This window comes from Cucurbita maxima, unplaced genomic scaffold (genome assembly GCF_002738345.1).
Source record: "Cucurbita maxima cultivar Rimu unplaced genomic scaffold, Cmax_1.0 Cma_Scf00042, whole genome shotgun sequence".
Classification (NCBI taxonomy): domain Eukaryota; kingdom Viridiplantae; phylum Streptophyta; class Magnoliopsida; order Cucurbitales; family Cucurbitaceae; genus Cucurbita; species Cucurbita maxima.
In genome coordinates, this window is record NW_019272058.1 from 682,702 (window position 1) to 709,239 (window position 26,538).

Consider the following 26,538-nt stretch of genomic DNA (forward strand, 5'->3'; position numbering starts at 1 on the left):
GTTATATAGACATTTCAAGACTTTACTCATGCAATATTCCTATGAAATCTAACACTAGAACATCATAAAATTCAGATAAATGATAAAAATTGATGTCATGGTTCATATAGGTTGACTTTAATACAAAGGACAAATTGAACTTTCTTAAGGATAAATTGGGGACACCAGCCTAAGCTAATCAGATAGGTGGTATTACCATCTGTATGGTTATATTTGATGTTGACTGTGCCCGTGGTTCTGCAAGTGTCATATATATTGATATGTGTGAAATGTTTGTGAATCGATATGCTTATGATATGTTATAATATGCGAATTTTATGATAATACTTACGGTACCATGTATTCAATGGTATATTTGAGATAGGATACGAGAAGGATGCACTAAACATAATGTAACGATAGGAGTAAGACATGTTCATGAAACGTTATTGTTTGGTTACGTATCGAAGTGATATGGGTATGACAGATTGATAAAAATGATATGGTCACGATGGATTCATAAAACAATACGATTAGATTATGGGTAGAAAGGGATATAGAATGATAGCGTTAGGATACGTTCCTGTAACGTTATGACTAAGGTACATTTAGGTAACGACACAACTCTGATATGTCTAAGGACGTTAAGGCTATGATAAGTTAGGGAAGATATAACCACAAAGTGTTTACGATATGATATGATTATGATACGACATGTGAAGGACGGATATATATCCAACAAGTGTCAAAGAGGGACGTGAGAATAAATTATTCTCAAGCTTTCTTTACATCGGTCAAAGAGTATTTGATAAGCTTTCAAAATTAAGGGTTTTCTTTTTTCTTCTTCCTTTTTTCTCCCTTTTCAGGTTTAATTTTTTTTTTTTTTTTTTTAAATAAGAAAAAGTTAAATGTGAAAATGAAGAAGTTAGAAAGGAGAAAGAAATGAATGTAATAAAACTTTTCTGTCGGTAGGAATGGAAATGGTGAATGGGTCCTTGACGATAGTCGACCGCTATACTCTGGTTTTAGATGTAAGTGATGATTATCGGCAATATAAGTTGTGTCAAGCGATCCATTTGTGGAGAGTGCCGTAAGAGGCACACAAGTAAGAATGTTGGATATAACTACTCTTTCACATCCGAGGGATGAGTCTCGTAGATCCAACTACAATATCAAAGAAACTTTAGGTGGTAGTGATTGCTTGCATTGGTGTCTCCGTGGTATCCCAGACACATATAACTTTATTTTTCTTAGCTCAAATATAGCTTCATTTGTCTTAAAAGTTCAATTTTGAGTAATCCAGGAAGACTTCTTAATTTGCCGCCTTAGTGAAGATGATCACTATGAGGTGGGTTTGTTAGTGAAGATGCAATTATATAATGAGGGTTTTATATTAATGGTTTCATTTATATCTATAAATGAAATTTGTGGTGTATTTTTTTGAAATTCAACAATAATCATCAATTATTTGGTTACCATTCTAAAGAAATCCAACTTTTGACCTTTTGTGAATGCTCAAAGCTACTTGCAAAGTACTGTCGACTATGATCCATAATACTCACCGACTCGAAATTGAGGTTTGTTCATATTTGAAAATGTGACAAAACAAAAGACAAGATGCTAATTAATATTGTTTGTGATTGTTGTTGTGAATTCTTCATCTTTGAATACATATTTTGGTTGGATTATGAATTTTTTCAATCTTTTAAAAATATTATTTTTTTAGTTCCGGCCTAATTTCATAATAGGCAATTGAATCACAACATTGCAATATTTTAAGCTACTTTTAAGATTAAAGGTAGATGAATAAAGTAATTACCCCAAGTTCTTTTTATGCATCTTATTTTGATCTAGCACATAAATGCTTCCTAATTATTTTATTTATGTTTTATGAATTAGGTTATGAAGATCATTTGAATTAAAAACGCTTTAATTCAGACAATATTTAATAACCAATCATTTTAATATTTATACTCAAATATACTAACAAGTACTAGTAACACCAGTCTCAATGACTTAAAGAATACAACTATTATCTCGAACTATAAAGAATTTAATTCCAACCTATTATAATAGACAAACACTTTATTAGACTCTATTGTAAGATTTCACTTCATCAATTTAAGTAGCGTTCAACTACAACTATAAATATCAAATTCTTAAGTATTCATGAACAAAATTGGCCTAACAATGTCTCTTGGAACTATTTACCAAAGGTGTTAGAATGAGCCGTATGGAAGGGTTGCCTTTAGATGCTTTAGTAACAATTAAAGATGTCAATATCCTAGTAATGCAAAATGCAGGAAGGTTCGTAGTTGAAAAGAATAACAAGAATAGTGGACATCGTTTCATCTACAAGCGTGTGGTGAACGGTCTAGTTGGTATGACTAGAAGAACGTCGTCCTCGCAGAATTTATATTATTGTGATAGAAGTTATAAATAACGATGATATTCCTTGGTCTTTTATTACAAAGGTGCAGGACTTTCTTTTTGTGCATGTGATATATCCATCGCCACCTACTTATAAGCTCCCATCTTTTAAAGAAATTCTCGAGTTCCTTGTCCCCAAGTAGCAATACAACTACTAGAATGCTATCTCTACTTATAATAAGCACTCTCTCTCTCTCTCTCTCGAAATATATGTGGGTGTGTTTATGGGTGTATTACTTTCTTTTATTAATGAAATATGGCATAGTCATAATGATATTATGAGTATCTTTTCTATCTCTCCCTTTGTTATCGCTATATACAGAATATGAATTGTACAATTAATTTGTTACTTTTGAACTTAAAATGCTTATAATTCAATTTATCTTTGTTATCAACAATAATTATCAAACGGTATATAATTTTGTTTAAGTAAGGTCGCTTCTCAATCCCTGTATGATATCATAACACAAAATCGAGCAAAAGGGTTAACGATAAAATGATAACAAAAACTCATTCGTCGAACTAACTATAAAGGAAGGGTTGGTTGGAAACCATGTCTATACTTCTTTGCTTTAATCACCGATAACTAAAGATATATAAGAACAACAGAATATGGCATGCCCAGTCAAAACATAAAAAATTTCTTGCCATGTTATAGTTAATGAAAATGGTTTGCACAAAGATCCAACGTCACATTTCATGATTGTGGACCAATACAGTGAGCTATGGTCGTCCATACCGTCCTTTGGTCCAATTATGTTAAGCAAATGTTGCAGCAAGCAAAAAGTTTTTAATAAGTTCGCTATTGCAATAAGCTCGGTTTAAGGCACAAATGTCTCTGATGTGAAAGGTGCACCAATTCAATGAGATTTAAGTAACCATGAATAAGACACATGATACAGCTTGTAAACGAAACGATGTCCATGACTCTTGTTATTTTCTTCCACTACAAACCTTCTACCCTCTTGCACTTTTTTGTCATTGACATCCTTAATTGAAATTAGAATTGAAGGAAACAGTTCTCCACAACTCATTATGGAACACCTTTGATAGATAATTTCAATAGATTTACTTTCCTGAGGAATACTTTAAAATTCGATATTTATAGTTGAACACTACTTAAATTGATGAAGTGAAATCTTACAACAGAGGTTAATAAATGGTTTGTCTATTAGAAGAGAATTTGGAATTAAATTCTTTATAGTTGGAATAAGGGATGTTTTAGTCAAACCAAGTATACTCTTTAGTTTGAAAATAAATTAATTTTTTAGTTTAAAATAAATTGATTTTTTAGTTTTAATTTTATTCCAAATAAATTAAGTTTGATATGGTGTTATGTATTTTAATAAAATTAATATTAACTTGATCAACAAAAGTTTGTATTTATTTTAAAAAATTATAAGCTAAATTAATAAAAATACCATTGAACTTTACCCTTTATCTAAAAAAAATATGAGTATTTTTTTTTAAAATATACTCCTTAACTTTCAAAAGTGTTTAAGAAAGGATAGATGAGGAGAAAATTGTGTTCATTGGAGAAAATTGAAGGTTATTTTAGGGGAATGGTTTTCAGGATTAGTATAAGATCCTGAAAACATAACAAGAGCTAATATCATAGCTTAAGGTCGCAATTAAGAACCTACTAGTAGGCTACTTACTAGGAGTGATTTCAAGGAGTTAAAAGACCTTTTTGAAAAGGATGGGAAAGGAAAAAGTAAATGAAAAGGGCAAAAAAGTCATTTTATCAATTATAAAAAATCTTTTCGGATTTGTAATTTCTTATCTAGAAGGGCTCTAAAGATTCAAAATTAGGAGAAAATGATAAAAAATCAATGAGGAATTTGTAGAAAAATCCACAATTTTTCGAGAAAAATAATAATAAAGTATTCGGAAAGAGGCAAATTACCAAAATACCCCTGGAAGAATGGATAATTACATAAATGCCACTCTAATTAGAATCAGAGCATCTACCGTGACCATCTGAGCAAAATCCTTCGAACTCAAATCTCAACTGTTGGATCGCCTCCAAAATTTGATATGATCTAGAACGAACATGCATGGATCATCACATCCAACGACTAGTATTCAAAGCCAAGGTCGGTAAGGCTACGATCGGAGTCGATATCTCTGAAAAATTATCTAGAAAGTTCGATCTCTAAATAATGAAGATTCCAGAGCTCTCAATGTCGGTTTAAGCTCCTCCTGTAAAGTCTGAAGTAGGAGCAACGATATGGAATAAGAATCGAGAAAGGTCGATCCCCTAATCGAAGGCAATAAGCGTTTAAATTGTGGGTCTTCTACTCTTAGATTTCTTCAAAATTCGGGAGCAATCCTCCACCATTTCTCTTTAAATTTATTCCTACCGCTTCTCAACAAGGTTACCCACAAGTTCTATGAAGGAATAGAGGGCTGAAAGTGCCCAGAATCCATTCCCCTAATTCAATCTGCCATTGAAGAACTTCAAGAAAAACTTGAAAATACAATCCAAGGATATATGATGACTCGTCGAGCAAGAATGATTCCAATCAGTTTTTGCACCTCCAAGGAATGCTTCCATAGAAGACCACGAAAAAAAAATAACCTTTAGAGCGTGCTGAATTGAAGGAAATAGGTTTCGAAATTAAATTGGGGATAAGAGTCGAATTCCTAACTACGATCTTTGTTCCTTCAAATTAAGCATTCCTCTAGCTTCAGAGGAAGAACGAGTAAACTTGATGAAGGAATCGAGAGCTGAAACGTCGTAGAACAAGCTACCCACGAGATCGAAAATTTGGCGTTTCGAGTGAGTTGCATACCGAGAACGATTTATGGAAATTAAGATCCTACACTCAAAGACGTTCCTCCAAACCAATTCCTTTAGCCTGAAGATAGGATATGGAAGAGGTTCAATGATGAAATAGGGCCTTGAAACCCCTAATATCGGCTACCCAATAAGAAATCCTTTGTTTTATCTCCAGCGATAAATCAGATTTTGGATGACTTTGGAAGCGAATATCTTAGGCTACGATCCACGAGAGGGTATCAAATAAATCCCTAGCCTTTTCTTGTAACATCCATCTTTAAGTTTCACGAAGAAATCGGGGAGAAGAACGCTGTAAATGTGGCTGTACAGGCCGAGTTTCAGATGGCGGCGATGCGAAAAATGCGCATCTTCTTCCTGTTTAGTGGAAGAAAACAATGATACGACCAGTTCAACTGAATTGTCCTAGTCAACTCAAAATTTGATATTTTCTCGGGTTTTCTCAATTTTAACCCCATTCCAAACTGATTCTCATGAAAAATATTATGGTTTAATAAACTAGACACAATAAGAAGTCCCAAACGTCGACGACGAGGCAAGTAGCCCCTTTGGACTCTTTGTTTAGAAATATTGGTAGAAATCTCTTGGATTTTCATATGAACCTTAAACCAAGTATGAATTAAATATATATAAAAGAAAAACCCAAAGAACCGTGAGTTAAGACCCTGAACCGATCAAATAGCTCGAGATTTAAGTAACGTTAAAATAACCCACTATATGAGCTCCGCTGCCTATCAAATTTTAATACTGAGCATATTATAGCATGTTGAGGTTAGATATGAAATTTGATGATCATTGGATAAGGATAAGTAGGTAAACCAAGAAATGGTGTAAAATGATCATAATTCCCCTAAGGTAATTTACCTTCGGTTTATGACCTAGATGACCTTCAAATGCTATGAAACTCATCAGTAGATCTCCTTATCTCGAGAGGTTATATAAGGTAATGAAGGGGGCTAGTGTTGTTGGATTTTATGTCCTAAAACTCATAGTTTGTAAATAAAAACATATTCTATTTTCAATAAAATTATTATTGTTGTTTTATTCCGTAAAAATTGTTATTGAATAAAGTGAACTTTACGATCATTAATCTAAATCCAATAAACTAAGAACACTCTGGATATAGTATGATTACTTGAACTATATGTAGAGACATAAGAGTTGATCAAGTTCAAGTATATAGTCAAAATGATCTATAGTATAAGGATAAGGCTGAGTACCTTATTCTGGGGACACTATGGATGCGGCCCACTTTTGTATATGATATAAACAATGTGATTAGTAAAATTGTACATGTAGAGACATGTGAGTGGGAGCGTCCTATGAAATTAGTATTGCATAAGATCGGACGATGAAGAAAATCACTCTCACTTCATAAGGTCGTTTACTGTTGAGACTGATTTTCTTTCAGACCTAGGTAACTCGATCTTAACCCTGAGCTAACCATGAACTCTTGTTTATTCAGAATTATCCTTAGATTTGAATGGGTGAGAGTGCCTCAAGTTCGCCGACTTAATAGGCCTTCCATTTCAGGGGTAAGACTGGGTAAATAGCTGGGGACGTGGGGTGCAAGATGAAATTCACTCCTACCCACTTTTAGAGATAGAAGAGAGGTAGTTCCCTTAAGTACTGGACTCTAAGGCTTGAACAAGGGGCCCCACCCTCTCATTGGCCAGAGAGGAATTCGGTTTACTGGTTGGACCACAACCAATTGTTCATTAGAGGATCAATGAGACATAAGAAACAAGAAGTAACTTCAGGGGTAAAACAATAAATTAACCTAACTCTATTTACGAATAACCTGTGAAGGGTCGACTTACTAATCATGGTTATATCAAATGGACAGAAATATATCTATAGTGAGGGGAGTGCAACTACTAGGCTATAGTGGAATGTCCTAGTAGTTAACGAATGTTGGTTAACAAGGTTAATGAGTTTAACCGGTTAATCTTGGATGGTTAGAGCTCATGATCTATAGGTCCATTAGGTCCCTCTGCTAGCTCATATCGGACTAAACTATAGAACAGTGTGACGAGTGAGTTCGAAGTGTTCAAATTCAAATTAGGGAGAATGCACTACATATATACGATATATTTAACCACATTTTTGTTTTATTTACGAATTAAATAAAAAGAGAGAATCTGAGATATTTAAATAAGATTTAAATATCTTAATCAAATATATGTCGGAATTAATTGGGATTGACATTTGAATTAATATTAAATATTAATTAAATAGTTTAATTAATCATTCAATATTACTTTAATTTGAAATTAATAATTCAAATTGATTGTTGAATCAAAATGAAGAAAGTCAAAATGTTAACTTCATTTAATGGAAAAATCCATGTTAGTGGAATTTTGAGGTGTAAAAATTTTGTTTAACGAAACTTGCATGTTTGCCAAATAAATCCCACAAATTTGAGTGGAATTTTGAGTGTCAAAATTTGGTTAATTCATGCATGCATGCTTGCCACATAATCCCAAACATTTTAGTGGAATTTTGAGGGTCCAAATTTGGTGATCTCAAATTTACATAAACATGCAAACATGACTCTATAAATAGAGGGATCATAATACATGAAAGGTCTTCTTCTTGGTGAAAAACCTTGAGAAAAACCTCTCACAAAAACTCTCTTCATATATACAAAATCCCTCCCAAGTTTAGTCACTCACTGGATTCCATTCTAAGGTCGGAGGATAGTGGAGAAGACACTAGTGATGGTTCGAAACCGGTTCGTGAGAAAAAAGAAATTTGAACTACAAAAGGTTAGTATTCAAACTCATTAAGTTTTAATACTTATGAACATGCTAGTTATTTACTATAATTGATGTTCTAAAAGTGCCTAAGATCCAAATTGCTTATGCATGTGTTATATTAACACCATCAACGACGATGCTACCCGTTTTCATTTCGTGGAAGTCCTCGCCAGAGGAAAGAAAGAGTTGTAGGTGATGGTGCGTTCCGCTTCTTATCTAGAGAGGGAGTAAGGAGTAAGTAGCTCGACCGATAGGGAGAGAGTGGGGCGAAGCTATGAGACGAGAAGAGGGGCGCTAAAATCTTTCCTATTGGATTGGGTCGTGCGTGGCAGCTGGTAGAGATGAATGATGAATAAAGGCGGGCTGCTTCAACGGGACCTATTCTCTTAATAGGCGGCAAAGTAGAATAGGAAAGGGGCCGAGTGATGAGTGCCTTTTTAGCCTTTTTCTAAAGACTCTCATGTGAAGCTAACATGGCTCGCTACATACAAGTATAGCCAAAGAAAGATGAGACGGGACAGACGGTTAGAGGCCTCAGCGGGACTACCATAGGAAAGCCCGCCCCCTCCCGCTAACATAGAAAGTAATTCTCGTAACTAGTCTCTATGTGAATCTCTTCCTGACCAGGCCGAATCGGGCCACCACTTAGGGTGGGAATGGCTCAGCCCACATGCATCATTTGATGAAAGCACTCCAGTCCAGTCGCCTCTTCGAAGTGGCTTGTCAACCACACTTTCCCTCCCTCAAAACAATGCTCCTCACCAAAAGCCCTTGGGGCAACAAAACAATGAGTAGTTCGCTCTAGGACTCCACCCCCCGAGAGCAAGATGCCAACCGAGATGGAGCTGGAAGCCAATCTAGACTTTCCTGGGGCTTCTCCCAACATCTAAATCAAATTGTTGGCAGGCTATAAAAGGAACCAGCCCAACCTTGGAAATCAAGCTTTGCGTAGTATGCCCTGCCTATTCACTCGGACAATGCTCTGAACAGGAAAGTGTGAAGTTCCGCCCCCTTCTCCCATGCTGAGTCACAGGCAGCGCCTCGAAAAGCACGGACGAGCCACATGCAGGGAAACTTGCACGTGTGGTTCTGACCGGGGACCTCGGTATACTGTACTAATTAGTGTAGGTCCCCGTAATTCGAGTGAGATTGTCATGGCGCAAAAGCAGATATGGTCTGGTATTCCCTTGTTCCCTGTATTGGGTATGTTCTTTATTTCTCATCTAGTAGAAACTAATCGAGCTCCGTTTAATCTCCCAGAAGCAGAAGCTGAATCCGTTGTAGGCTATAATGTAGAATATGCGTGGGATGCGATCCTTATAATCCACTGTTGGTGGAAGCCAATGTCCCGAGGTCCGGGGATTCATTCTAACTGAAACAAGGGTGGGTCTTTACCAACATTCAAATATTCGCGATTTGTGGGAAGCCAAAAAAAACCTCTCGAACCAAGGGATTGAGTAGCGCGAAAGCCACGATCAGACTCTATCTAATAAGGGCGTATTAGAGTGGCGTTAGCACCTCCTTCCCCTTACCCATAAATAAAATGGTTTTTCAGAAAGTTGTCTACGCCTTTTGAAAACCTGACTAATAATAATAATCAAGGGAAAAATGCGCTTAAACAACCAACCTATCTAACTAATAAGAAGAAAGAAAGAAAAGGCCCTATCTAAGCTCTCTCGTTGTAAAGCTACAGCTCAAAAGCCGGCCTTACCTTCTATGTTTGTTATTAGTAAAGCGTAAATCCCTTAACTAATAGAAAGGAATTTTCTTGCCTGTTTAGTAAAATCACGCTTTTCATTTTGATAGGAGTAGATGCTTGCAGGGGCAGGGCACTCTTCATTCTTCATTCGAAACTAATGAATCTTGGGTCGGGGGGTTCTGCCTTGTTAGCAAAAAAAGAGTTGGGTAAAGCAAACTCCCTCCTTGGACGAACGTGGGGCTTAGTTAAGTAGAACCGGGTTGCGCTGCTGGATGCTCCGATCGAAAATCATTCAGTGAGGCCATGCCGGTACGACTGAATATGTGTTAGAAAGGTCAATCCCTCCCCTACGACACCAAAAAAAACTGGGCCGAACTTCTACCCGCCCGCCTTCGTAGAACAATATCGTGGCAACGTAGACTTAAGTGGTCATATTGGATCCTTGGGAACCATCACAAGTACGGCTGGCCTATATTTGAAGGAGAATGTCGTGTCGTCCAGGGAAGCCTAGAAGAAGGTGACTCACGCAGACAGCTGACTCCTTTTCAATAGAAAGGAATAGCCAAATCAACCTAGCTAGCTGGTCAATCTCAAAGATCTTATCGGCCGGCAAACTAGAGACAGACGACCACGGTTCCGACCTTACCAGCATCGGAGGTTTACTAATCAATGAACCCACGAAACCTACTCTCTATTCTGAAAAAATAAACCAAGCCTAACCGATCACGACATCTTGTTGATATTGATTGAGTTGGACTTTCGTTGACTGAATCCATCCATAAACCTAGGCCCCGCCAACCTTCGTAATCAAAGCATCACGACAACATCTAAAGGGCACTATTCGATTCTGAAGTCGGTGAGCAAGGAGGAGCACGTAGGAATGAATGCCGACCACTACATAAATAAGCCACTTGTGGGTGAGAGAAAGCGAGCAGCACCTTGTCTTGTACTAGCTAGCCTTTTTCCGCTGGCTGTTCTGTTAATTGTAGCTCGCCTTCCCTCCTTCTCTCACATCGGAAAGATTTAGTAGCATTTCCACGATATTGTTGTGATAAATTAATGGGACTTGGCCAAAAAGTGTTCTTGCCTCTATCATTAGCTCGGTAGTCGCCGTTTCTGTTTTTTCAGTCACCTTTCAATGGCTCTCTTAATTATGTGCGAGGAATTTTCCTCGTCGAGTAATGGGAAGCGGGCTAGTCCCCGAAAATGCCCGCTCCTTTGTCGTTGGGGCCTAAAATCTTCCTTGCTAAGACTTGACTTGTAGTCTTGCTACACTACACGATACGAGTGACGGGTGAAGTTGAAGCAGACATGGTCAGTATAAAGAATTTTTCTCAAGCTCAGGTACGGGCGACTCAGTCACATGTGCTCGACTGAATATGCAGCCATGGAATTGCTAAATTCGAGACTCTAGTTCCGATCAATTGTGCTTGTCAGCCTGAATCACCCTTTGGCGACCCGACTGAACAAATGCGAGGACGCGACTTGTGTAGCGAGGGGTTTTCCACAGTGGAACCTATGTTCAGTCTATGAATAGTGGGACGTTCTCAATTCAAAGTGGACTTTGGGGTCAAAGCCTAGACCAAAGAGGGAGACTCATCGGGTAGGAAATACCATCCTCAGCTAAACCAAGCCCCGGGTGGTAGCCTAATCGAAGAAGTTGAGCCACAAGCCCACCTTTTTCTAAACAACGTGGTCTTGAGGAGGAACCCTCATTGCGAATTTCATGTGGGATATCCACCAAAGAAAGAATACCAAGAATGGTCGTGGATGAATACAAGATCGAGGAGAAGGGTCTGAACGTCGAATGAAGCTTGGGTTGATGGGGGTGCTATCAAGGTAGAAACATCATTTGTTCATGGGAAACTTGATAATGATACAATATGAGGATGCCACAACCAAGTTGGTGTGGATCCAAGGTCATTCTACCAACATTTTCGATTGTAGTATATCCCCTACATGGAATAGAGTTGACCGAACAAGGGGTCCCACTTAGAGATTTAGTCGAACTACTATACCTTGCAACGCTTTCAATTAATAAATAAGGAAAGGTTAAATAGAAATAAAATATTAAGAACAAATTGTTTCTTTTGGAGATGCGGGATATCCCCTTACCTCTCGCATGCTAAATGAGCTCTACCATCTAAGCTACATCCCCACAATTCTTGCATTATAAAACCTTAAATTTCCCATCATAAGCTAGTTGCAGGGTATCGATCTCTCATACCTCTCGCATGCAAAGCGAGCTTTCTACCATCTAAGCTATATCCCCATAATTTGTACGTCACAAAGTCCTAAACATCTTGTCATCAGTAATAGTGAAAATGAAAAACTATCCCGGCTCATTATGTCTTAAATAAGAAAAATTGAAAAGAAATAATATAGTTAGTAATCGATTCAATTGGAGATGAAAGGTATTCATCCCCGTACTTTTCACATGGGAAATGTCCGCTCTACCATTTTAAATACATCCCTACGATTCTTACATCAGAAAACCCTAAACGTCTCTTCATCAATAATTGTGAAAATGAAAAAGTATCTCTACATATTATGTCATAAATAAGGAAATATTTAATAGAAATAAAATATTAATAATAAATAGTTTCTTTTGGAGATGTGAGGTATCGATCCCCGTACCTCTCGTATTCTAAGCGAAGCTACATCCCCACAATTCTTACATCACAAGACCCTAAATTTTCCATCATCAATAATAGTGAAAATGAAGAAATATCGCTACTCAACATGGCATGAATAAGGAAAAATTGAAAAGAAATAATTTTCAATAATATATTTAATAATAGATAGTTTTATTTTGGAGATGCGTGGTATCTATCCCCGTACCTCTCGCATGCAAAGCAAGCGGTCTACCATTTGAGCTACATCCCCACGATTCTTATGTCACAAAATCTTAAACGTCTCGTCATCGATAATAGTGACATGAAAAACTATCCCTGTTCATTATGTCGTACATAAGAAAAATTGAAAAGAAATAATATATTTATTGATTGATTCATTTGGAGATGCAAGGTATCAACCCCGTACTTTCCACATCAGAAGTGAGCACTCTACTATCTGAGCTACATCCCCACGATTCTTACATCAGAAAACCCTAAACCTCCCGTCATCAATAATTATGAAAATGAAAAAATATCTACACTCATGGAATAATATATTTCGTGATAATGAAAAAATATCTCTGCTCATTATTTCATAAGTTTAATGATCGATTCATTTGGAGATGCAAGGTATCAATCCCCGTACTTTCCACATCGGAAGCGAGCGCTCTACCATCTGAGCTACATCCTCACGATTCTTACATTAAAAAATCCTAAACCTCCCGTCATCAGTAATTGTGAAAATGAAAAATAACTCCGCTCATTATTTCATAAATAAGGAAAGATGTAATAGAAATAAAATATTATTAACATAGTTTACATATGTCACTTGAAACTTATGTATGAAGCGTTGAGCATTTTCACAATTTCATGGGAATGTATGTATTTAATTTGAGTTATTTTAATGTATTTATTTACTTTGTAAATGTCTTTCATACTACAATTTCTTGAAGGGGCATTTTGAAAATCAAACTCGAGACCTCTCACACCCAAAGCGAGAATCATACCACTAGACCAAACGCCCTTCTTATACCACTTGAAACGTATGTATGAAGTCTTAGGTCTAGGTATTAAGGTCGTATTTTGTCATATTGCAGGAAACGCGTGAAGTCCTCGGATGTAGAATGTGTCTTGGAGAATAAAGCCTTGGGATGGGATGTTAAGAAAGACTATGAGTATTAAGAGCATGATGGTAAGTATAAAATGATGTGTCTTGAGAATAAAGCCTTGGGATGGGATGTTAAGAAAGACTATGAGTATTAAGAGCATGATGGTAAGTATAAAATGATGTGTCTTGAGAATAAAGCCTTGGGATGGGATGTTAAGAAAGACTATGAGTATTAAAAGCATGATGGTAAGTATAAAATGATGTGTCTTGAGAATAAAGCCTTGGGATGGGATGTTAAGAAAGACTGAGTATTAAGAGCATGATGGTAAGTATAAAATGATGTGTCTTGAGAATAAAGCCATGGGATGAGATGTTAAGAAAGACTGAGTATTAAGAGCATGATGGTATGTATAAAATGTCGAATATGAAGTTAGGTTGATGTCGAATTTAAATTCCTTTGATAAGGAAAGATTTAGACATAGGGGCATTTCAAGAATTGAACTCAAAACCTCTTGCACCCGAAGTAAGAATCATACAGCTAAACCAAATGCATTTTCTTAAACACCCAATATTTTTAGTTTCTACTCAAATATATTTTTCTCTTATTCAAGGGTTATCAAATAAACCAACCACCCAACAAAAGAAATAAACTAATCAATTTGGGTTGGATTGATTTAGTTTAGTTCATCAGTTTGCTTGATTTAATTTTTCTATTTTTCCTCGTATGACAAGAAAATAAAGTTGTATTGAATGCACCTTAGTTTCATTTATGACAAACTCATATGAAACATAATTGCATTAATAATACTCAGAGTTGGAGTCTATAAGCATTTCATGAACTTCAGTGCAATTCATGCTTCATTAAAGATGAGATAAACTTTAGTTAAGTAAGGGGAACTTTAAATTACTTCAGGTGGAGCATCAATTATGCTAGTTACAATCTTTAAGATTGACTAATTGGACAGGAATTTATGAATTTACGGAAATTTTTGTGTAATTATCAACTACAACTTATGTTTTCAAATTTTTAGGACATAATTTAGGTAGTTGTTTTTATGAGTCGTAAACTTGTTTCTTTGCATAATAACATCGTTGTTGTCTTTTAACTTGTGATTTTGCAAAAAAGCTTAACTAATATGAACTGTCATGTCATAAGAACGTTAAGGTAAATCACGAATATACCCTACACATCATTGAAGATGAAAATAAAATGGAGTTAAATTGAATGCACTTTAGTTTCATGTTTGGCGTGTTCAAGATAAAGCATAATTGTATTAATGATACTGAGCCTGGAGTCTATAAGAATTTAATGATCTTAAGAGAAATTCCTGTTTTATCAGAGGAGAACAACTTTATTTAAGGTACTAGGAGTTCAAGAATCTGGATTTGAATTTGGTTAAGGAACATTAAGATTTGAAAGTTTTGAATTCTAAACCAAATTTGTATCTAATTATTTCTTTTTAAGATAAATTATAAATGAAGAGAAAAATATTTTTGTAAAGATAAATTAAACTCTAAAGGTTTGGTAACGAAACCATGTTTAGACCAGCAGTCTAAAGTCAGGAGATGCGGTCACAGGTGTGATTATTTTGGATGGGTTCGTAATAGAACTAACAGTTGAGATGAGGGAGCCTTCAAAGGTTGTGCATTCACAGATGGGGTTGTTATGTAGCGTTAGTCTGTCTTTGTGTTTGAGTTTTTTTGTATTTTTTTGTATTTTTTTTTTTTTTTTTTTTTTTTTTTTTTTTTTTTTTTTTTTTTTTTTTTTTTTGTTTTTGTTNTTGTTTTTGTTTTTGTTTTTGATAAATTTGAACAACACCCTTATAATTTTATTTTATTTTATATTTAATGTGGTGCTGTTTTCTCAATCTCATTTTAATTTTACAACATTTTATTATTTTATATTAATTTACTTTTATTTTTATTTGTTTTCACTTTCAATTTAAGTTTCTATTTGAGTTTTGAACCCTTGAAATTTGGGTTGTGACAGATTGGTATCAGAGTAGCAGAATTTTAAATTATATAGATTTTTTCTTAGGATAAAGAGTCGTATATCTCTATGACTCAGCTCAATGACACGTTTCTCCGCGATCAAGTAAGCAGTCTAACCCTATTTTGTAGTATATGATATGTTGTAAAACTTGTATGAATTTATTGTATGTTTTGATTTTCTTGGTAGTTATAAAATGTCCTTGGACATTAAAGAGTGAACGTTAACTATAAAAGACAATACTGAATCTACGTTATAGTGTCTAGATATGGCGATGAGGAAAAGAGTGGTCATGAGATATCTGACTAGCTTTAGGAAAACATCTAATCCATTAAATTTTGGTACTAGAAATGAAGAAACTGGAGATGGTCCCCAAACATCTGTATGAATCATTTCCAATCGCACTTTCTTTGGTTCTCTGGCAGCTTTTTTGAAGCTAACTCGTTTATATTTTAACATAACGTAGCTCTCACAAACACCCATATCAATAGATTTTAGGCAAACACCCATATCAATAGATTTTAGGCCTTCTAAAACTCCATTTGCACCCATCAACTTCATTTCTTTAATGCTCATATGTGCAAGTCTATTGACATTACTGTAGGGTGTATAAACGTTGTTGTTGTTGTTGTTACTTGGATTGGAAGCACTCTTAGCAACAGCAACCATGTTTATACACTCTACATTGGTGGATAAGGTTCTAGATTTTAGGTCATGCTACCACCATGACTCCCTTCACAATCTTCCCCAAACTCTTTCCAAACATGGCTGCATAACCTGTGCTATCCAACTAACCAATTGAGATAAGGAAAATATCTCATATCTTATAATGTCCACTCACTCATTTCCTGCTAGAGTTTGTATGTAGACATCTCTCTTCCTTTCAATGTCCAACGTTTTGTTGTCGGTAATATACACCTTTCCAACATTTCCTTATTTGAAATTTTGAAACAATTCCTTACTTAGAGACGAATGAAACGATGCAACTGAATCTAAAATCCAAAATTCAATTGGGCTATTCACGCTAAGAATTTAAGCATTCTCAGTATCTTCTGCTGAATATATAGAATTATCGTTATCTTCAAATTTGTGATTTTTCTTTTCTTCAATTTTGTACATTCTGTTCGAAAGTGTTATTTTTCTCCACAATTTCAACACTTTACGTTTGGTTTGTTTGGAGATTTTTTCCAATTTCATGATTTTGATCGCCCATGTTTGTTTGGGCTCTTTGATTTACTTCTTCCCCTTCGATCAATACTAAGAGCATTGGTTGATGAATCTCCAATTTCCCGTTTGGGCTTTCACTGACATCTCGAATTTCATTAAACTTCAGTTTATTAGATTCTCGTGAACTGTTGATTGCAGCAACAACAATATACCACGACTCGAGTAAAGATGACATCAAAATCAATGCTTTAATTTCATTTTTTAATATAATTTCCACCTAACTCAATTGACTTACAATCATGTTGAACTAATTTATATGATCTGCAACAAATCGACATTTGTAGATTGAGCAACCTATTCATCAAATACACCTTGTTTATAGCCGACGTATTTTCGTACATATTTGACAACACCTTCAATAAGCCCGATGTCGTCTTCTCTTTGATGATGTTGAACGTCATGTTTCTGGATAGCGTCAACCAGATTAACCCTACGGCGTGACAATTCTTGAGCTTCCACTCCTCCGGGGTCATGGTATCCGGCTTCACCCCCAAAAGGGGTTCCTGAATATCTTTCTCGTACAGATAATCTTCAATCTGCATCTTCTAGAAACTGATATTGAATCCATCAAACTTTTCAATTCTAGTCTTTGAACTTTCCATCTTCACAAATCATGGTGAATTTCTCCTCGCTCTGATACCAGTCATTAGGATCACACAACAATGCACACACTTGATCTAAATGAACACAAAGAACATCTGATACTAGTTATTAGGATCACACAACAATGAACACACTTGATCTAAATGAACACAAAGAACATGATAGAGAAAGTGTAAGAAGAAATATTGACTAATGGTTTTGTATTAATGACTTCAGGTATGCAAAGAGAGGATATAGAGAATGAGAAATGTACATTTAGGTAGCACCGACTAATTGACTAATGGGTATACATATGATTTTAGTTTATTATATATAGCTTCATTATATGTAACCGCCTACTATTTATAATTATTTAGTAAATATATCTATCATATTTTTACTATAAATAGTCAGGCTTCGTATCCGACATTATAGAGCCCAAATAGTCAGGAATTGACATCCTGCTAGAACACAAAGTCATTTACATGCCCCTAGCAAAATGCCTAGTAGTAAATGAGTCTAACCCAACGATTGCTGCCATTATTGTATTTGAAAAGGGGGAGCAAGTGTGCCAACCTCAACAAAAAATTTATTGCCACTACATGATCACCACAACCCAAAACAAGAAGGTTATATATTGGGTTTAACCACACCAAGAGAGATAAATCACAAGATTAGTTTTATGTCGCCTGCCACAAACAGATGTCATGCGGCTCGGCCTGAGCTAGTTGAATTCTACAAATAGCAAATTGGCATGTTCACAGTCGGGTTTATTTGACCTGCAAAGGCTCTTGTCAGATCACTCAAATGCTTGGCAAAGACACCAAGCCAACACCTCTACTGAAGAAGGGAGACAAAAACAAACCACTAAAGCAACACATGTTCACGTAAAAATACCATCCAGATGGATGAAGAGAAGGATCGACCACGATATTTTCAAAGAAAATAAAGAGTTATGATAAGTTAAGGTCAGATCAACTTTGAGTTCAAATCAACAAGAACCAAAGACTGGTGGGAAAATTCTATGGACTTGTCGAAGTTATCCACAAGATTAGGAAGACATCATATAGAATCCAATTGCTCCTATGGATACAGACTAACCCTATTGTCCACGTCAGTAACTTGAAACGTTATTATTTCGACCAAGAAAACATCAAGTAGAAGCAGGTGATATGACGTCATGCAAAGAAGAAAAAGGTTCAAGCAAAGAAAGTAGGAAAGACACCAACAGAGAAGTCTTGAAGAGTTAACAAACCGAGAAGTGATTTTCAACAGCTCCTAGTAGGTTGGAAAAGACTCCTCAATACTGAGATTAGCTAGAAGCGCGTCGCGAGATCTAAAGTCAGCCTCATCCTACAACGTTGAGTTTATGAAGAGTCGGATGATAGAGATATTGACAAATTGTGTAAGGGCAAATGTCGCGGTCATGATTGGCCAAGGCGTGTTGCCTGTGGCTGCATGTTAGATGTCTCAGTTGTTCTTGTAAACGATTTGTGGTTCATGGTAGCATGCTCATTCCAAACCCTGCTTACTTGCTTTCATCTTAGATAGGCCTTTACTATTATTGTTGTGCCAATACGGGGTGTATGATTAGTCCTCAAAATCATATCTACACCCATCAGGACTAAAATGTCCCAAAATGTACTATAGGAGAAACGTGACCAGTTGTTGTTTGTTCACAAACAAAATACCCAAAATAGATGCCCTGACCAAACTGCGCTACACCTCGTCTCACCGCCCCCCCTCCCCCCGGAGCATATGGATCCACCCAGTCGATGAACACTCAAACCAAACTCACCCATCCTTTTTGGCATAGGGACGCGAGAACCAATCCGAGTAATCTACAGTGGGGAGACCCCTTAAAGAACAAGCGAGAATGGCCAGGTTGATGGTAGGGTTAAAGAAAAGGCAAGTATGAAAAGACGTATCGCGTAACCATCCCTATAAGCAGCTTCATTCTTTCTTAATCTATGAACCGAGTTTATGAAAAAAATCAGTCTTTCGGCTGAAAGTGTGACTGTTGGGTATGGATAAGCAGGACCTCTTGGTTTGGGGGAAACCGGAGATGTTGGCCAAGAAAGCTAAGCAGGCAAGTACAGGACGGACAAAATGCACATACAAATTGATTGACATGATCCCTCTCCCTCTCTCTTTGGCTAGTTGGCTAGTTGCATGATAAGCGGGAAAGAATACCAGGCAGGGAAAGAAAGGCTGCTCTGTAACAACCGGGAAAAATAAAATAAAATAGTAATAAAAAAATAATAATAATAATAAAATAAATAAATAACTAATAAAAGTATATTTAAAAAAAAAAACAACATTTGGTAATGGATCCCTCATCTTCCTTCAATCTCTCACCACTCATCCCATACAAATAAATATGCCAACAAATTAGGAATTTATTAATTGTAAAGATTTACCCAGAATTTCTTTCGTTCCTACAAAAGCAAATAGAAAAAAAATAACAAAAGGTTTAAGCAGATTTAGTTCGGCCGAGGAGATATGTCATTTGAAGAGGTCAGTAGTAGTATGTTAAATCTTTCTCTTATTTTATTAAGTAATATTAATTTGGTTACAATTATTTAGTTTTGAATTAGAGATTAAATGAAAAGAATTTTGTAAGATCTGATCTTCCTTTCGTATCCGAGTGATTGAGAAAGAATTTGGGCCTGGCGTGCATCCGATTCGGTCAACAATAAGATACAAAGCTGATTTATTAAATGGGCTTGAAGTTCCATTATCGTTAGGTCGAAGATCTCTACTAGGTTGAGTGCACTTTGGTAGTTGCGAATGTTGCGGTAATCAAATGTCTTTCTCATTCGACATTCTCTCTTACCAAGCACTCATACTCGCCAGGGTCGAGGAGACAGTCCTTGAGCTAATTGGGCTTCGAGATTGCGTATATGCGAAAAGAGCTCGCTTTCAACTTTCTACCTCGGTGTTTTGTGCCCAGTTCTGGTTCAGGAAAGGGTCTGTGCATCCGGTTCGGTCAACAATAAGGTACAAAGCTGATTTATTAAATGGGCTTGAAGTTCCATTATCGTTAGGTCGAAGATCTCTACTAGGTTTAGTGCACTTTGGTAGTTGCGAATGTTGCGGTAATCAAATGTCTTTCTCATTCGACATTCTCTCTTACCAAGCACTCATACTCGCCAGGGTCGAGGAGACAGTCCTTGAGCTAATTGGGCTTCGAGATTGCGTATATGCGAAAAGAGCTCGCTTTCAACTTTCTACCTCGGTGTTTTGTGCCCAGTTCTGGTTCAGGAAAGGGTCTGATCTCTTTCATTTGAGCACGTTGATGCCAAAGGAATCTTCGGAACCCGTGGAGAGGCTATGATGACTTCAGGCTATTCAAATAGCATGACTGATACCACAAAGAAAGGGTCTCTAAGTCACACTAATGGAATAGCTTTTTCATAATAATTATCTCGATATATTATACCAAAAACCTGTCTGATGACTAATAAGGTAAGGGGTTTCAAAATACAAAAGAATGACAATTCTACGTGTGATAGAAAAGGAGATCTTCATTTTTTTTTCAGTGTGCACGGTTCGCCTGCCTTCTTGACCACAGATAGGCTATAGGGCTTTGCACTTCGGCCCTTGAGAATACCACATCAAGGTGACAGGATTCCTTCTTCATCGGTTATTTGGGCGCATCTTCCTTAAAAGGATTGTGACGACAGTGGACAACATAATGAAAAGTTTCTAGAAAGAATACAATAGAACAATTTGTGTAATGCTCTTTTTGAAGTCGGGCTCGAAACGATCTTTATTCTTCCAAGATTATGTTTCATTCTCTATTCTCATCTTCTTGGTTCAATGTTTAAAAACCACACCCAAAACAATAATCATACCACTAGACCAAATGCGTTTATAGTAGATCTAAAGTTCTTAGTTGCTAGTCTATATATTTTTCGTGGAAAGAATCATACTAGACTAAATGCCCCCTTATTCATTTGGACTATATTCCATATAACATAAGGTAGCTGCTCTTTTGATGAATTGAACATAGGGGCATTCCGAGAATTGAACTCGGGGCCTCTCGCACCCTAAGCGAGAATCATACCACTAGACCAAATGCCCTTTCAAAAAAATACAACATTTTTATTACCTACTCAATATATTTTTTTTCTCTCAAGTTTAAAATCTATTTTCTTGAGCGGTTGTTGAACTATAAAACAAAAAGTTGATTCTAGTATTTTACTTGTAAGTAAGGTATGTAATATTGAATTGTTCTAATATGCAAGTGTTATCAAATAAATTGCAACCCAACAAATGAATCAAACTAATCAGTTTGGGTTGGGTTGGATTTATTCGTCTCAGTTCATCAGTTTGTTTAATTTAATTCTTCTATTTTGCTTCGTATGACAAGAAAATGAAGTTGTATTGAATGTATCATAGTTTGATTTATGATAAACTCATATGAAATTTAATTGCATTAATAGTACTAAGAGTTGGAGTCTATAAACATTTCATGAACTTAAGTGCAACTCATGTTTCATTAAAGACGAGATAAACTTTAGTTAAGTAACTAGAACTTTAAATTACTTCATGTGGAGCTTCAATTACTCTATGTTAGTTACTATCTTTAGGATTGACTAATTGGACAGAGTTCTTGGATTTAGGGGATTGTTTTATGTAATTTTCAACTACAACTTATGTTTTCAAATTTTTTTGGTCATAATTTAGGTAGTGGTTGTATATATTATGGATGAACACTAGAATTTCTAACCATAAAATTTGTTTGGATGAAATTTTAGTTAAAGTTGCAAATTTTACTTCTTGCCAGTAAAAAAATTTGTTTCTTAGCATAATATGAATTTAGTTGAAGAGTTATTAGGGATAAGATTGGAGAAAGAAATTTTATTTAAAATAATAAACCGACCAAGTTCATCTTTGTTGTTGTCTAATTGTAATTTTGCAAAAAGCTTAACTAATATGAAATATCAAGGTAAATCAAGAATATATCCTACACGTCATTCAAGATGACAATAAAATGGAGTTAAATTGAACGTATTTTTAGTTTCATGTTTGGTAGGTTCAATATGAAGCATAATTGTATCAATGATATTAAAGAGAAATTCGTGTTTTATTAGAAGAGACCAACTTCATTTAAGGTACTAGGAGTTTAAACTACTTCCATTGTAATTTCAATCAATCCACAATGATTACAAATTTAGGGTTGGCTAATTGGACATCAATTATCAACTTCAGGTTATAATTTAGGTAGTAGCCATTATAATATTAATGAGCATAAGAGTTCCAATTCTTCCATGGACCATATGTGTTATAGTTAAATGAATATATATATATTATGTATGTCGAGGTCTGGATAAACCACAAAATAGCAAGGAAAACCATTGTCAACTCTAGAGCCAATCACAACTAATGATGTAGACCGATGAAAAATATTTTAACATCCACATTTACAGAGTTTCTCTCCTCGATTTCTTCGTGAAACTTAAAGATGGGTGTTACAAGGAAGGGCTAGGGATTGATTTGATACCTTCTCGTGGATCGTAGCCTAAGATATTCGCTTCAAAAGTTCATCCAAAATCTGATTTATCGCTTGAGATAAAACAAAGGATTTCTTATTGGGTAGCCGATTTTAGAGGTTTCAAGGCCCTATTTCTTCATTGAACCACTTCCATATCCTTTCTTAAGGCTAAAGGAATTGGTTTGGAGGAACGTCTTTGTGTGTAGAACCTTAATTTTCTGAAATCGTTCTCGGTATGCAACTCACTCGAAACGCCAGATTTTTGATCTCTTGGGTAGCTTATTCTACGATGTTTCAGCTCTCGATTCCTTCATCAAGTTTACTCAACTTCTTCCTCTGAAGCTAGAGGAATCCTTAATTTGAAGGAAAAGAGATAGTAGATAGGAATTTGACTCTTATCCCAAATTTAATTTCGAAACCTATTTCCTTCAATTCGGCAAGCTCTCGAGGCTATTTTTCTTTGTGGTCTTCTATGAAAGCATTTCTTGGAGGTGCAGAAATTGATTAGAATCATTCTTGCTCAACGAATCATCATGTATCCTTAGATTGGATTTTCAAGTTTTTCTTGAAGTTCTTCAATGGCGGATTGAATTGGGAGGGAATGGTTTCGGGGCACTTTCAGCACTCTATTCCTACATAGAAGTTGTGGGTAATCTTGTTGAGAAACGGTAGGAATAAGTTTGAAGAGAAATGGTGGAGGATTGATCTCGAATTTGGAAGAAATCTGAGAGTAGGAGACCCATAATCTAAACGCTTATTGCCTTCGATTGGGGGATTGACCTTTCTCGATTCTTATTCCGTATTGTTGCTCATACTTCAGATTTTATTATTATTTTTCTCGAAAAATCCATAATTTTTCTACAAATTCCTCATTGCTTTTTGATCATTTTCCCCTTATTTTGAATCTTGAGATTCCTTCAAGATAAGGAATTACAAATCGGGTAAGATTTTATATAATTGATAAAATGACTTTTTTGCCCTTTTCTTTTATTTTTTCCTTTCCAATTCTTTTCAAAAGGCCTTTCAACTCCTTGAAATCACTTGTTAGGGTACTCACTTGACTAAGTCCCTTGTTCTTGCTCAATCCTTTAATTTTTTTCCTTTCTATCCTTTGGGTCTTTCATGAGTGGCTTATTCTTATGGGAGTTAATTTTCTACATTTTTGGGTGTTACATATACATACTCATGACAAACACAAAATAAGAAGCAGACTCAAAAGAAGAACAAAAAATACTAGATTAAAAACAGAGGTTAGCCCATGGCCCACACTCCAAAGTCTGCTCTCATCCACGACCAAATCTTAGTTACTTGAAAGAAAATGATAAACATGGAGTGAGTAAAACTTAGTAAGTAGCCTACTAGTACGTTCAATCGCAACCTTAAGCTAGGAGAGTGTCAAACTAAAGATTTGAATGTCACGTGTTTAATCTCCACATTTACCGCACCTGTTTCCATTTGCATAAGCTAACTATTAAATAAAAAATTAGTTATTATTTATTTTTAAAATTTCAATGAATAATGAATTAGAGAAAATACCTTTACACATGAATTTTGATTTTTAATTTTAGCGGGGATAGCTCAGTTGGGACTGAATATCTGAAGGTTACATGTTTAATCCACGTTCACCACACTTGGTTTACGTTGCATAAGTCCATTAAGTTGCATAACTTTATTCAATCTAAAATTAGTGATTATTTCTTTTTAAAATATAATGAATTAGCGGAAATACCTTTACTTATGATTTTTTTTTCAAATATTAGCGAGGATAACTCAGTTTGAGAGCGTCAGACTGAAAATCTAAAGGTGACTCCTGACTATTCAATTTAAAATTAGTGATTATTTCTTTTTAAAATATCAATGAATTAGCTAAATACCTTTGCTAATGAGTTTTCATTCAAGGACACGTGTTTGATCCACATTCACCGCACCTTATTCAAGTTGACTAAGTTGCATAACCTAACTATTCAATCTAAAATTAGTGATTATTTCTTTTTAAAATCTCAATGAAGTAGTGAAAATATCTTTACCGATGAATTTTTATTTTTAATGTTAGCGGGGATAGCTCTGTTTGGAGAGCGTCAGTGAAGATCTGAAAATCATGTGTTTGATTCACTTTCACTACACCTAATTCAAGTTCACTAACTTACCTGAATATTCAATTTAAAATTAGTGATTATTTCTTTTTAAAATTACTTGACTATTTAATCTAAATTTAGTGATTATTTCTTTTTAAAATATAGAATTTTCATTTTCAATGTTACAAGGGATAGCTTAGTTGGGAGAGCGTACTATTGAAGATTTGAAGGTCATGTGTTCGTTCGATCTTCACGACACCTGATTCAAGTAGTATAACTTACTATCTTATCTAAATTTAGAGATGATTTCTTTTTAAAATTTCAATGAATTAGCGTTAATAATTTTACTGATGAATTATTTATTTGACTAAAGATAATTCATTATTTGACCATAAATGCACTATAAGACATTTAGTAAGACATGTAGTAAAACATTTAGTAAAATGTGGATTCCTAATTCTTTATTTGACTATAAATGCACTATAAGACATTTAGTAAAATGACTCATTTTATTGCATGGAATAATAAAATTGATCTTCCCGTAGAATTGTCAATATATTCTACTTTTAATGTTGTAAGTTGAGTCCTTTTGATGTAGGTGATGATTTTTCTGATTCGAGGACGAATCCTGAAGAGGGGGATGATGATAAGAATCACTGTGTACATTCTACTTTCAATGTTGCTGAGTTGAGTCCTTTTGATGTAGGTGATGATTTTTCTGATTCGAGGACGAATCCTTTTGAAGAGGTGGATGATGATAAGAATCACTATGTTCCAACTCGACCTATTACACAACCCAAGGCCAAGAAGATTCAACAAGCATTCATACTTCATCTACAAAATTGGATACGCTAGGTTCAACCATCATTTCATGTGTTACAATCTGATTCGTTTGAGTCAAGACCATTTGGAGATTCAAAAGTAAATATTTGAACGGTTGAAGTAGCAGATGAAGTTGCAAGTATCATTTCATGAGTGGTTAGAAAACTTTATTTATTATTTTAATTTCATAAAGTTTGTAATGCTCAAATTGACCTCGTCTTATGTGGAGATTTAAAAGGATCGAGATTAAATCACGGTCACTAGGTTCTTTGGTGGGGAGACTATAAATACCCACAAATTATTATGTAAAAGCATATTTGTGATCAATGAAATTGATCTCTCAAGTTTAGACATTCCCCCTTATAGAAATGTGAGCATATATTTGTGGTTTCTAAGTTTCATGCAATTCTTGTGGTAGATTGCATCTGAGTCATTTAATCAAGCCTTGATCAAGTTTCATTTGGAGTGACTCAATTTAGAAAAAGGTTCAAAATCTTGCTTCTCATTCTTGGATCTCATAATCTAATTCTAGCTTTTATCTCTTGGTTGATCCAAATTTTATATAAGAAGGTGGTAATTTCTTTAATACAAGGGTTCTTGCTTCTACAAAAGCTTGGCTGGTTGGGCTGAAGATTATGGTTGGTCTATCATCCTTCAACGGGATCTTCTATCCCCATGACTTGCTCTGATGCGGTCGTTCTTCTAACGCCGATGACATGTCCAGTTGTCGAGATTGGTAATGTGAGTTTGTAACCCATCCATTGAGGTTCTTGGAACGATTCTATAGCTTATCATTTCCATGTTGGGAGTTGGATCGTGGGTCTTGGGCGAAGGAATCCTTGGTTTACCGCCTTTCGAGTTGAAGGAAGTGTCATAAGGCTCTTTTTTTTCCAATTTTTTTCAATTTTATTGATTTTATTTCAATTTTGTCAAACTCACTCGGGTGCTCATC

At 35.5% G+C, this 26,538-nt stretch overlaps 1 non-coding gene and 1 pseudogene across 1 annotated transcript; one reads left to right on the forward strand and one right to left on the reverse strand.

Moving 5' to 3' along the window:
• LOC111469949 overlaps window positions 1-26,538 on the forward strand; it is a 42,383-nt pseudogene that overhangs the window by 12,572 nt on the left and 3,273 nt on the right.
• TRNAP-AGG lies at window positions 21,204-21,275 on the reverse strand. Its single transcript has one exon. It is a non-coding gene; the product is annotated as a tRNA-Pro (tRNA).